This window comes from Crocodylus porosus, unplaced genomic scaffold (genome assembly GCF_001723895.1).
Source record: "Crocodylus porosus isolate Cpor-Errol unplaced genomic scaffold, CroPor_comp1, whole genome shotgun sequence".
Lineage (NCBI taxonomy): Eukaryota > Metazoa > Chordata > Crocodylia > Crocodylidae > Crocodylus > Crocodylus porosus.
In genome coordinates, this window is record NW_017728912.1 from 8115276 (window position 1) to 8129710 (window position 14435).

Consider the following 14435-nt stretch of genomic DNA (forward strand, 5'->3'; position numbering starts at 1 on the left):
ACAGTCGCCTAGTTTTTTAATGAGGATGAGGTAGGAGATGGTGTCAAAGGCCTTGCTGAAGTCCAGAAAGACTACATCCATGGCAACACCTGCATCCAATGCTTTTGTGACCTGATCATAAAAGGCAATCAGGTTGGTCTGACATGACCTGCCCCTAATGAAACTGGGCTGGTTGCCCTTGAGCATTATCCCTGAAGCCGGCCCATTGCAAATGTGCTCCATGATGATCTCAAAGAGTTTCCCTAGGATTGAGGTAAGACTGGTGGGCCTATAGTTGCCCGGGTCCTCTTGCCTCCTTTTTTTAAAGATGGGGACCATGTTGACTATCTTCCAATCATCTGGCACCTGGCCTGAGCACCACAAGCACTTGTAAAGCAGTGCCAAGGGCCCTGCAATAACCTCTGCTGGCTCGCTAAGCCATGCTGGCTCACTGCATGGGGTGGAGAGCATCTGAACCCACTGATTTGAACACATCCAGCCCCTCCAGAAGCTCTCTAACCCGGTCCTCCCCAACCTGAGGTCTGGAGGCATTTTCCTCAAGTCTGTCTTGCATCACAGTGGAGAAGTCCCGGTCCCTGCCCAAGAAAACGGAGGTGAAGAATTGGTTAAAGAAGTCTGCTTTCTCCTCTGCTGCAACCACCAGATTGCCCAGAGGATCTTGCAGGGGCCTCATGTTTCCCAGTGCTTTCTTCATCCTCCCTATATATTTGAAAAAGGACTTTTTGTTATCTTTGTTCTTGGATGCTAGTCCTAGCTCTATGTCCGCCTTAGTTTTCCTGACAGCCCCCCTACAGGCCTGAGCAGAGGAGGTATATTTCTCTTTGGTGATAGCACCCCCCTTCCACCAGGTGTACGCCACCTTTTTGGCAATCAGGCATTCCCGTATGCCCTTGGTGAGCCGGGGGGCTTTCGGGCACTCTTGCCCCCCTTGCTTTTTGTTGGGATTGTCACCCCTTGGGCCCTGAGTATCGTCTCCTTAAGGAACGACCCTCATTTTGGGCACTGAGTTCCCCTGCTCTCAAGAACCCCAGCGCCTCTCCCACTAATCTCAACTCGTTGAAGTTGGCCCTCTTGAAGTCTAGGGCTACTGACTTGCTGCAGGCCCTTGACACCCTGAGCTGGATAGTGAATTCCAGGAACCGATGATTGCTATCACCCAGATGGTCAAGAACCTGGAGGCCTCTTACCAGGTCATTGCCAGTGGCCAGGACCAGGTCCAACAGGGCATTTCCTCTGGTGGGACTGTGCACCTCCTGAATTAAGCGGAGGTTCTGTATCTTGGCCAGGAACCTCCTGGAACGGTCCAACCTGATTGACTGTTCCTCCCAGCAGATGTCCAGGTAATTTAAATCATCCATGACAACTACATCCCTTGCCTTAAAACTATGTCCCTGGACCCAAAAATTCCTGGTCCAGCTCCTCCCCTTGGCTGGGGGTTCTGTAGTAGACCCCTACCATTAAATCCCTCTCCCCACAGCCCCCTTGTACCTTGACCCAGAGCACTTCAGCTTGCCCCTCCTCTGACCCCATTCTGCTGGCAGAGGATGTGTATTGCTCCTTGACATAGAGCGCCACACTCCCCACCTTTCCTTCCTTCTCTATCCTGCCTGTAAAGCCTATAGCCCCTAATGCTAACTGCCCAGTTGTGGGATGAATCCCACCACGTTTCTGTAAGCGCTATTATGTCTGGGTTTGAACTGGCTATTCTGAGGGTGAGTTGCTCCTGTTTGTTCCCCATACTATGAGCATTGGTATATAGTCATTTAAGCTGCGTGTGCCACCCCCCGATTTGGGAGACTGTCTGGACCCCTGTTTCTTACCTGGGTACTCCTTGCATTTGTCACCTTGCTCGGGTGGTGTCTCCTTGTCTTCCTGTGGCCCCCTCCCCCAGCGAGGCTAGTTTACAGCTCGCTGTACGAGATCAGCCAACCTGGAAGAGAAGACACGCTTGCCTTTAGGAGAGAGGTGAAGCCCATCCCACCCCAGCAAGTCCCCTGCTCAAAAGCATGGGTTATTATTTAGGAACCCAAGGCCTGCCTCGCAGCACCAACTAGGTGCCAGTTGACCTTGCCAATGCAGGCCTCGTGTCGCCGTCCCCGCCTACTCACTGGAAGAAGAGAGGAGAATACCACCTGTGCCCCCGTCTCCTTAAGCTTGTCCCCCAGAGCCTCGAATTCCTTCATAATGCGGTCAGGGTTGCCCCTGGCTGCATCATTCGCTCCCACATGGATGACAACCATGGGGTACTGGTCTGCAGGTTGGATGTAGGTTGAGATCCTCTCCATGATGTCCCTAACCCGAGCCCCAGGCATGAAGCAGACCTCTCGCGCCATGGGGTCAGGCTGGCAGATGGGACCTTCCAGTCCTCCTAGGATGGAGTCTCTGATGACGAGGACCCAGCATTTCTTCCTACTGGTGTTTGCTCTCTGCCCATTCCTTGTCATGTGGGAAATGGCATCGTCTTTGCCAGAGGCAATTTCTCGTTCTCCATCACAGCTGCCAGGGCATCGAACCTGTTCCCCAGGTGAACCTGGGGAGCTTCTACCACTCTAGGCCTAGCAGCTCTGGATTTGGACAGATACCTCTATAGAGTATATCTGGAATCATAGTTACATGTGTACTTGAGTCTATTTTGAATTCTATTTCATGCTTTCTTAAGGATATTATGATAACCATGGTGTTTCTTTTTAGTCATCACTTATAGCTCCAAGGCATACAATCTCTTGTGTTTTTATCACCTTAAAAGAGAACGGTTAGTGTAAGTTTTGGTAGGCAGAGTGTTTCATAATTTCTTATTTATTGAAATTTCCTGTATGTGCCATGTAGAAAGCTGTGAGTGAATTGCCTGTAAGGGACATTTTCATTCTTTTATCATGTTTCTTTTCTTTAGTCCCTGATAGCAGAGCCCTCTGTGGATCACTTTGTGTTTATTAATGTTCTTGGATTGTTTTGTTTCAAGGCATCCCAGGGTTTTTTCTTCCCAATGTCTGTCATCTATAGTTGGTTCTTCCTCAAAGTTATTCCTCAGGAACGTCTGCTGTTTCTTTATATGACTTGGAGGACTGTGTTCAGGCTCCAGTGTGAAGATAGGATCATTTAAAAATCTTTTTGGAATTTGAACACTCCTTGGATCTAAAACAAACCTGTCTCTGATAAGTTCTCTTATTTGCTGATAAGTTCTTTTGCCTCTCTTTGTTCATTTGCTGACTCACCCTCCTGTTGCTTGCATGAGATCTTGTCAGTTCAAAACTCATATTGTGGCCTGCCATTAAATGCTTATCCAGTTCTATAATTATATTGAACTGTTTCATCTGAACAGCCTGAGGCTTCTGGAAAGCTTAATGTCCTCTGCTGCAAACTCCATTATATAAAGCAGTTTATTAAATTATTTTTCTTGTCATTGTTATCCAAACTAGAAGACTGACAGAACCTCCAGAATATATTTACTCAAAATGACCATTCCTAAGGGTCCTGGAAATCATGTTACAATGGGGACAATCTCTGGAGAAGGCTAGGTCACTCCTGCTGTGTTACCAGGATATCTCCCTACTACATTTTCTTTTTCTTTGTTGTCTTTGTATGGGGTATGATCCTTTAGGAAACCAAACTGGTGTTGCTTGGGTTTGTGTTAGCTTCAGTGTCCTTTTCTTTTCTGTTTTTGCTTCCCATGGTAGCCTGGGGAGATAATGAAACAGCAATTCTCCCTGGGTCCCCTATGTTTTAAGTCTTTTTTTCTGCCTTTGTTGATACTTGTGTGCGGCTTGTAGTTAGATTCTCGGGCTGGGGTGGAAGGATTGCTTATCTTTTTTCCCTTTTTTTCCAGATCTGTGGGTCTTTATTCAGTCTGCTTCCTGACATCATGTGGAGATTACAGAAACCAACCCCACAGTAGATGGAGTGAATACCAGACTGCCTGTGTTTCCTGTTTACAAGGGTTTTTACCTTCCTACTCTGTTCCCTCTCACAATTGCCCCACATAATGGCTCTACTATTCACAACTACCGTAACAACATTAGGCACCCAACGTAGAAAAAAAGGGTCTATTTGGAAGTCTCTTTTATTTAAAAGTATTCTGAGAACAAACTGGCCAAATACGCAGGATTTACTCTGAGTGTAATTACATGAATCGCTAAATATACATAAAGAGAGAAGAAAGAGGAATTATATTTTTAGTGTAACTTCATTATTTAGCAAGAAAAAAAGGACTATAACTATAGCACGTGCCTTATCAAAAATTTGTCTGGGCTTTTGCATTCCACTTCCTTGTGATAAGGCTCTTATGCTGATCTGGTATTCGGAAGTGAGCCCAAAGGGCAGACTGATAAGTTTACATAAGGAAGGAAATAATCAATTTAGGGCTGTTACTCAATGAGCCCTTATCATGCTCATTTCCTTACTATTGCTTCTCAAGCTAAATATTACATGTTCACAAGGAACTTCAAAAGATCCACCGCTCTGCTCTCTGGGTTTTATTAAGGAAAATTGCTTCAAGGGCTCTAAGCATTTGCCTATACCACAGACAGACAAACTTGTAATTAAAACTAATACTGCATATGTTGAAAGAACTAAAAGATTTTAGCAGGTCTTTCTACCCCAATATTTTCACCTTAAGAGTATGAAATGTACTTTTAAAGGCAATGGATGGTTCTACAAAGCACCATTTGGTGGATTTCCCTGTTCTTAGGAAGATAATGGACTTACAGTAAGGTACTCAAAGTTCCTGATCAAGAACCTCATAACAACTAGATTGATAAGTGCACATGACTCATCAAGCTGCACTTTGAAAATGAGGAACTTTGGTTTGAGTGAAACAAGCAAATTGACTTAAGTGTCTTATGTGGAGTTATTTCAGATTCACACCAGTATCGGTGGGAACGGATTTTGACTTAGAATCAAAATTCAATTCAGTCACCAATGGGAAAAAAAATCTTAACTTTAGAACCAAGGCATAGATCAACTGGCTTCAGCTAAATGTTTATTTCAGGAGCTGGAGTTCAAATATGGGTGGAACAGCTGCAAACTGAATATGGTACAACTATTTTATAAACCATTATGGGAGACTAATATTTTACTTCATAATTAGACTAGTAAGACTTATAGTACATGCCCCTTTCACTCAGCTATGGGCAAGCTCTACTTAGGCCATAGCTAGGGAAGTTTTTCTACCTGTGACAGCTATATTTATGTCATAAAATGGTCATGATTGGATCATTTCCCATGCCCAATATAAACCACAGCAGTTTTGTAGAGCTGTCATTGCCAAGAAAGTATTTCATTGGCATCAGCTAGGTCAAGCAATTTCCAGCAAAGCTATGGAATCTGCCAACTATGGTCAATCTTGCATGGCAAAGGGTTTTATAGTTACTACAAACTAGCTGCATCTGGAAAAATGGGTAAGAGCTGATACTCACAATTAACAGTTCAGAAAAACTGAGATACATTTAAACAGCAATATGTGAAACCTTCTGTGTAAAAAAGCTAGCAGAATAGCGTGGACAGCTTGGCAATCCAGTTAACTGATATATATTTCTTTTTTCCTGTATTCACAGCTTATTTTTTTAAATTGTTTGGTATGTTACATATTTTAGAATTCCAGAAGGGTTGATTATATTTATCTAACATTCTGTATATATAAAGGACTTAGTCTGTCTATCTATCTATCTGTAACGCTTCTGGGGGCCATGGCTCCTGGCGGGGCGTGGCTCCAGCCAGTGCTGTATCAAGAATACCCATCAAGAATGATGGGTGGGGTGGGGCCATGGCTGCACATGGAGGGGGCCAGGCGGAGTGGGCATAGTGGACCTGGAATGACGGGGCAGGGGAGTGGTGGTGTAGGGCTGGATGCAGAGTGGAGGAGTGGCATGGGGCCAGACATGGAGCAGCGGGAAGGTTGGCATGGGGCCAGAGTCAGGGTGGGGCAGAGGTGCACAGCCAGATGCAGAGTGGGGTGGGGGTGGCGCGTGGCCAGACATGGGGTGGTGGCAGTTGGGGGCTGATGCAGGGGGTGGGGAGACATGAGGCCAGACGTGGAATGTGGGGGCGGGGGCATGGGACCGGATGCGGAGCAGTGGGGGTGGCGTGCAGCCGGACATGGAGTGGCAGCAGTGTGGGGTGCTGGGTGGTGGCAGCAGCATGCAAGCTTCACTACTCCCTACAATCCTGGGAGGTGGCAGTGGTGCAGGGTGGTGGGTGGCAATACTCTGTCTTTGCCTGCCCCCCTGTCATTCTTGATGGGCAATTTGCTAGTGAAATAATAAATCTGTTAAGCTTAACTGTCACTTTTGCTGTAATTCACATTGCTAATCAGTCCCTCCTCTTTAGAATTGTAGTAAAAACCCAGACGTTGTTCAACACTAACTTGGAGGTGGCCATGAGCGCCCCAATGGCTGCTGGCCTGGAAGTAGCTTGCCCATCCCAGTTGAGGGGTTCCCAGGAACGGCATGGGGATCACTGAAGCCTGGGGAGAGGGAGCAAAACAGTAAAGGCTGGCACTGCTTAGCCACAAAGCAGCTGGTGGGACAGCTGCAAGTAGACTCATGTCCTGGTGCTGGGATGGAGCTAGTGAGGTCAGGCAGAGGCTGCAGGTCAGGAGTGAGGGGCAGTGGTGGGGCTCTGGGTTGGGAGTGAGGGGCAAGCGCATGGGCAAGGGCAGAGCACTGGCAGTCTAGTGCTGCTCAACGCACTGCATCCTGGTGAGTGAAGGGGGCAGGGGCATTTGTGATTTTTCTATGATAAAAAAACCCCAAAGTATATAGGTATTTAGAATTAATTTTATTATGGTGATAGAGGCACTGATAGGTTTCCAAGTTGCTTTCAAACTGTAAATATATCAATACAATATTGCCCAGCTGATCTCTCTCTATATAGAGGCATTTCATTTTAATCACAGAAGAACATGGATTTGGGGTATTTTAATGAGAGAATATGGGTTTTCCTATCACAGAATTTTCTATTTTTAAGCAGCTAAAACCAAGTTCCCTGATGATGAGACAAGTGGAGGGACCTGGGCAGAGGTGCCTGCCCAGGGCCTGCACCAAGGACCCAGCTAGAGGGTAGATGAGGTGGTGGACCTCTTGGCCATTTAGAGGCAGAAGGACTTGGTTTGACAGTTCAAAGTGGGCCACCACAATGAGCACAACTTCTGGGTGATAGCTGCACAGGTGGCAGAGCGGGGGCACCAGAAGACATGTCAGCAGTGCTGCATGAAGTCCAACTGTGCAGCCATGGCCCCCTGGCAGCTAGCCTACAGGTGCAGGAGGCTCTGTGTTAGTGCCCACACCACAGCCCAGGCAGCTGTGCAGTTCCCATCAGGGTCTGGCAGGTGTACAACCACTGGGCTGCTGGTCCAAAGTGGTGGATACTGTTTCAGGTGGCAGCAGGTCACAGCCAGGCAGCAACCCCCACTTCCAAACGGCTGCAGTGGGTAAAGGATGTAGAGGCCTCTTCAGGTTAGAGATGCTTCAGTAGTCCAGCTGGCACAAGGGGCTAGTGTCCCCAGATACCAATTGGCTGGGCCTTAGAAGCTCCCTGAGCCGCTCACCAGGGCAGGTTTTATACTGCTGGGGCCAGCACAAGTCCTGGCCCTAGCCTCTAGCTCCCCCTGGCTGAAGATCCTGCAGGAGCTGAGCAGGGTCAGTTTGCCCCAAGTGGCACAATTTGCCCCAGATTAAAGTACATGCTCAGACAACTGAGGGACAAATCCCTAGTACAATTTTTGCCGTTGCTATTTAAACTGCTGCAAGAGCACATGGAGGGCTGGACTATGGCATGCTGGGGCCCTAAGATAGGGGTTCCCAACCTTTCTATGCCTTGACCCGGCATACTGCGGACCACCGCACAGAGCCCTGTGGCTGGAATTTCTGACTGGAACACAAGTAAAGATACATCCACCCCCTGGGCGGGTGGGGGGGGGCAGGCCCAAACCTCAACTGCAGCTGCCATGGGCTCTGCGGGAGGAGTTGTGCCCTCTCTGTCCAGCTCTACAGGCCATGGTTTGCCCCTCTGTGGTCACTTCTGGTCTGGCAGCTGACTCTTCGCAGCCAGGGGTTGGTTTAGAGGCCCCTCATAATGTGGGGTCCTAAGCTGAAGCTTCTTTAAACTTGTCAAGAAGTTTCTTAACGATTAGCAAAACCATATACGTTTCATAAGCCTACTGAAAATACCTTGTAAAAAATACTTAATGTGATTACTTAATGTAATTGCTTAACATTGAACTAGTGGTATAAATATTGATTGCCAGTATCATTTTTGAGGTTAATCTGGAATTGAAAATATTTATGCTGATCTTTACTGCTAATAGCCAGCAAGGGTTGTATCATCTATATAGAACCATGATCAAACACTCTATTAGCAACTGTGTTCTGAGAATGCCAACAATGTACATGAAGGATAAAAAACTGTGAATAACTGACTAAATGTCTCAGGGGTGTTGGTCTAAGAACATTGTGCCTGAAAGCTTGAAAGGAACAATTTTTCCAAATATTTTGTTGGTCTAATAAAAGATATCACATTTACACAAAGAACTTTGTGTAAGTGTCTGTGACATAAACCTTAAGGAATAATTCTGTTTACCAGTTATGTCTCACTATTTTAAAGATGTCTTGCCTTAGAAAAACCGAGCATAATAAAATAAATGCTAATGCTAACACGAATGACTCTTTAATAGCTCTGATAAATCTCTGCAAATGACCTGTGCAAATGAGAGATTTCGCGAAACCTACAGAGATTTCTTACATTGAATGATCATAGCGTTGTTCTGGTTGAAGATGATGATAAATCTCTAAATGATCAGAGCCAAGTATCATTTAGTCTGCCTTTCCCTGTATGTCCCATTGTAATAGCCGTGGTTGGCTGGAATGATACTACCATCCAGCATTACAGGAGAGTGTGGAAAAAGTCAGCAAGACATTTGTAGCTGAGACCCTCTGATCCTGTAATTTATTTCTGCCAAAAGCCCAGTGTTTTGATTTTAGGCTGCAGTGCAGGACAGCATATCTATAAAACCTGTTTTTGTTTTTTTTACAAAAAATACAGGATTTCATGATTTCCAGTTACACTGATTTTTTTCCCTCCAAACCTCTCTAATGCCACAGAAAAAAATGACTCCTATAACAGATATCCTATTGTTTACAAAACGAATCCTAGTCATGAGCAGAAGTGTTTCATTTTAATTTGTTTCTATTTCAGAATTACACAGGAAAATTATTATATGCATCAGTATACAGTACATGGGTACTTAAGTCTCATTTGCTTTTCTTATTTCAGGAACAAAGTTTGTTTCTTCACAGAACTTTGTCTTCCCAGCAAGGCTAATTTTCAAGTTTAAGTTTTAAAAGATACCAAAAAGCTATTACAATAATAAGAGACTTTCAGGGCCCAGGGCACTTGTACATCTATATAGCACTAGGGTATAAAATAAGCCCAAACTCACTTTAAATACAATTTTGGTTGGGAGCTATGGAGTTCTCAGTCACTATATATGGGGCAGGAGTAATAATGCGGCAGTGATGTCCGTATCAGTTAACTGGTCATAATGGCTTTTATACATTCATATTTACCCCTTAACTGTTGGCAGATACAGCATAAAAAATATACATTGTGTGGGTGTATGTCTATATTATTATTATATATGTACACACACAAAGGAAATGTAATTATGTATCTTTACATACTTTAGCTGATAAAAATAGAAACTTTTGTAACCATTTATGAATTATTATTTTAAATATATGTAACATATACTATAAATGCTTGCAGAAATATAGCTAATTTGATTTAAGATGGTCTGAGCCATAGAGTAATCATTTAATGGCATATGTAACAAGTTTTGTGGTTCGTTGCATACCAGGACAGCACAGCCTGATAAAGGAGCTCAAATGACGGGATTGTTGTTGTTTGAGATGTGATGACATGTTCCTTAAGCAAATGTTACAGGCTGCAGATCTGTGACCCAGTAAAACACACTCTAAACCATCAAAGTGGTTCCATAACTTGATGAAATCCACTTGTCTCAAGCAAGAATGACCTAAAACTCTTTAGAAAAAAGTGTTTTGGAATTCAGAAAGAATGTTTTTTAAGCAAACAGTTACTTAATAGTAATGACTAATTAAGCTGAGTGTAACCAAAGCTGAGTGAAATCCAAAGCTAAGACAAACTCATCCATTTTTTTAACAGAAACTCATATCTTAAGTCAGCTTTCAAGCTCATTGGGATCAAGTTTAGAGTGGAGCTGGATGGAAACACAATTTTAATCAACAAAACCTTAACTCAGTGCTTTTACAGCCAAAGCCAGATAAAACTCTATGGTTGCATCCAGACGAGCACAGCTGTGTGGTATGTGGCACTGTAAACAGGTCTGCAGCACCACGTATTGCACATTTAGATGTTCTCTGCAATGCAAGGGCACGGCTTTTTTGTCCGTGGGTTTTATTGATCCATGGATATCCAGTTCAAAAGCAGAGCCAGGCCACCCAGAGTCACGCTCCAGCTGCTGGCCAGGCTCTGCGTGGCAGAATCGCCACTGCTGCAGCCCTGGGAAGCCCCCAGGACCCCAGATAAGGCTGCTGGGGTCAGCCCAGTGCAGGCCCCAGCCTCCCCTAGTGTCCCTGAGGTAACTTGCTGTGCGGCAAAGCACACATGGCACAGGCATTCCCTGGGGACAGGTAGTGGAGGTGCAAGGGGAACCAAATGTCCGCGCTCATTTGGATGTGGCCTGTGGGTGCATCCAGAGGAGCACATGTGTGGTTTGTGGCACGTCAAAGCTGTTTGTGGCACATGTGCAACCATTCACTGTACTGCAAATTTGATACTGGGAACTCTCAGTACATATATATAACCCCCACCCCCAAAGGTCCCCCAAAAAAGTGACATGGCAGAGGCTGGGTCTTCCAGGGAGATGCTTTGGCTGCTGGCCAGAATGTCTCCCCCCATCTGGTTGTCCCCTGACTCCTCCAGCAAGCTGGGAGCCAGGACAAGTAGGGAAACAGCTTTTCTCTGAAGCGGGGGATTTTTCCCCACACCAAACCCCATGTACGGGGGCAAAAATTTGTGCCGCTGCTATTTTTACCATGGGAAATGCACACCCCTGCATGTTCATGCTTATCTGGACGTGCCCTGTGGGTGTGCCCAGATGAACACAGCAGTGAGGTATGTGGCACTGCAAACGTGTCTTTAGTGCCACATACTGCAGTCAGGTGTTCTCCGCACTGTAAGGGTGCGCTGCCTGGGTGTGCACTGCTCTGTTTTTTTTTTCCTGCAGGGTTTTTTGACCCCTGGATATCCACAGGGGTCAACACACAGACAGCATGTGCTGCTGAAAAGAGGAGTTGGGCTGCTCAGAGCCATGCTGCATCTGCCAGCCAGGCACTGCTTGGCAGGATTGCCACTGCTGTAGCTTGGGGAGGCACCCAGGATGCCAGGTAAGTCTGCTGGGGCCAGCACAGCACTGGCCTCAGCCTCCCCTACTGCCCCTGGGGTAACCTGCAACGTGCCAAAAAAGTGCATGGCATGGGCGTTCCCTAGGGGACAAGTAGCCACAGCGCTTGTTGCTGGGGAACCAAATGTCCGCGTGCAGCTGGATGCAGCCTGTGGGTACAAAGCACCAAAATAAGACTTTAAATTCTGGTCCTTTTGTAGTCAGTGGCAAAACTTCCACTGATATGAAGATGGTCAGTATTTTACTTATGATTTGTGTGATCTACCACACTGAACTCCCTAATTTTCTACACAGCTATCCTAAAAATTTACCTTTGGATACAAAGCCAGGTATGCTGCTGTTGATGTTAGACCACAGATTATACCTTCCAGTGAATCATTCAGAGCCAAACTGAGAAACATTTCCTCCTTTAAATTGTATAATTTAAATGTGATATGACCCTTTACACTTCCATATTCTATACTTTCATCTTTTCAATTATGTGCATTAGGTGGCAGAGTGTGTGCGATGTATTGCATGGCATGTATTACTTCAGCCACGAATACTGGAGTGTTCAAGGAAATGAAGTACAAGTTTGTATATTGTCTTTTCCTAACTGGGTGGTGCTATTTTAAAATATGAAGCAAAGTGGTATTTCTTTGGAGTGGGCATTGGTAATAGTAATGGCTAATTAATATGTTTTATTGTGCAGACATATATAAGATGTTCTACACTTGGATGGTTTTCTTTTCTTTTTCTTTACCCTCCTGCACTACCAGGCACTCAGAATCTCCACCAGTTTCCATGATTTATTTTAGTCTTGTGCCGGTCTGTTTAGGTTGGATGATTTTGCATGGTTTACATTGAATGCTTGGCAGCCTTAGTGAGAGAAATGAAAAAACTACTTTCTTACCGGTTGCAGATTTTATTTTGAACAGCCATGTATGCCTGTTGGGCACACTTCAGTTTTGGTGGCAGAGAAACCTACATTTAAGTACTGGGTTGCCTAAAAGGACTTCTGTTGCCAGCTTGACCAGTTTAGACACAGAGGTGGTCTGTGCAGAGAAAGGGGAGATGGCTGCTAGCAGGCCATTCCAGAAGCTTAGAAGTCAGTGGGAAATGCTATGCACCAGGATTGGTGTAGAAGTGTGGATGAGTGCAGAAGATTTCTTTGGCCAGGGATGGTGAGATGGTCCTTAATGTTATCTAGATCATTTATGGCCTGGTTCATGGTAACACACATGACACTTGAATTTCACCATGAAATGGGTGTGCAGTCAGAGAAGAACAAAGTAGAGTTGATTTTCACATGTGAAGCAATATGCAGTTATCTATTTGTGACACTAGGAAGGTATTTGAAGCAGCGAAGGTCTGATTTGGCTACTCTTACTCCAGCAGAGGAGCTACCATGGAAAAGTATTTCTCACCATGCACAAGGGTGGCAGAATTAGGTCAACATTTAGATGAAGTGAATTACTGTAACTGGAAACCTGAAGACCTTACGTAATAAATTGGCTAAAAGTGCACAATGCTTACACAATGCAAAAAACCCCCTACATGCTGCATGTTTGAGGAGAGGCACAGACTGGTATTAAGGTATGAACAGATTTCTGAGATATTTCAGGGTAACCTAAAAACAGTCATGTGGGCAAAAAGTTTGTTTTGTAAAAGATCTGCAGCTTGCCAAGTGGAGATTATGAGAGTCATAGAAAGAAACCAAAATAAGGGAGGAAGAGATTACTTTCACATCCTGTGCTTATTAACTACAAGCGTTTGGAAACATGTGGAGATCACAATGTACCCAGCCCAAGCTTCAGGCTGCTTGACATCTTTGCAAAAGTTTGGGATGAATTCAGGTTTCAGGTATTTTAAAGTAAACTTTATTGTCATGACACTTGCGCTAGTTCTTTTAGAGAATAGCAATGTTTTCTTTTTATAGAGCAGCACAAAGTCATGCTGGTTTGTTTACCACAAACAAAAATACTTGTATTTTGGTAAATGGAAGCCCTTGCACATACAGTTGTATGCAAGGACTCCAACAGGTAATTTGGATGTGATGCTATGCAGAAATTAGTTACGATAGAGGTGGCCAGCCTGAATTCAGGTTTCTCTTTTGTTTTGCTTTTCTCTGTTTTTCAGTGTTCATTTTTAAAAGCTATATTATTTCCCTACCAGCCGATGTAATTTCTGTTCATAAATAAGGTTACTGTATTTCCAGGTCCAAAAACAAGGACACCTGTTGTGGGGGGAGGGGAATATGATGGTGGGATGGCAGTGACGTGCTCGTGCCTTGCCGCTGCCCATTCTGTTGCCCCTCACTGAAAAGCCACATCCCCTGCCCCCCGTGCCCTGCTGCTGCCCCTCACTCCAGACCCACTCAACCCAGCTCTGCCAGTGGCCCTCACTCCCAAAAAGCAGTATCCTGCCCTCCATCCCTTGCTGGTGCCCCTCACTCCCAACCCTAAGCCCCCTGGCACTGCCAGTGCCCTGCACACTCAACCCTCAGTCACCCATCCCATCTCCCATGCCCTCATTCCTGAGCCGTAGCCCTCTGTACCCCTCCCAGCCCTGGCGTTGCCTCTCACTCCCAACCTGCAGACCCCTGCCCCCCCAACCCTGCTGCCCAGCTCCTGCACTGCATGTGTACCCACACTCACACTCTGTCACTCGATTTACCTGGTTTGCTGGAACCCGTGTGGGAAGCACATGACCCCCAACAGCTAATCATCTTGCCCGCCAGCTCGGGAGAGCAGAAAACCTGGATATTTGCTCTTATTTTAAAAACCCACCCAGACACAGCACAGGGGTCCAAAAAAAGGACCTGTCTGGGAAAACCCGGATGTATGGTCACCCTATACTGATTGGGTTTTTGCTCTGTTCATAGGAGTAAGGAGTAAGCCTACAAAGGATGGAGGACGGGATTCACCTCCACGGAGGATTATTCTGCACTGCACTGGTCCGGTCCTACAGGGAGCAAACCAGGAAAGCCAAGGCTGCAACTGAACTCCAACTAGCTTCAAGC

General features: G+C 45.5%; 1 long non-coding RNA gene across 1 annotated transcript in view; it reads left to right on the top strand.

The window, feature by feature from the left end:
- Nucleotides 1-14435, top strand: part of LOC109309546 — a 36408-nt gene that overhangs the window by 9926 nt on the left and 12047 nt on the right. Inside the window, exon 2 of the long non-coding RNA XR_002100952.1 lies at nt 6468-6561. This is a non-coding gene — a long non-coding RNA (uncharacterized LOC109309546). The remainder of the gene's footprint in view (nt 1-6467; nt 6562-14435) is intronic.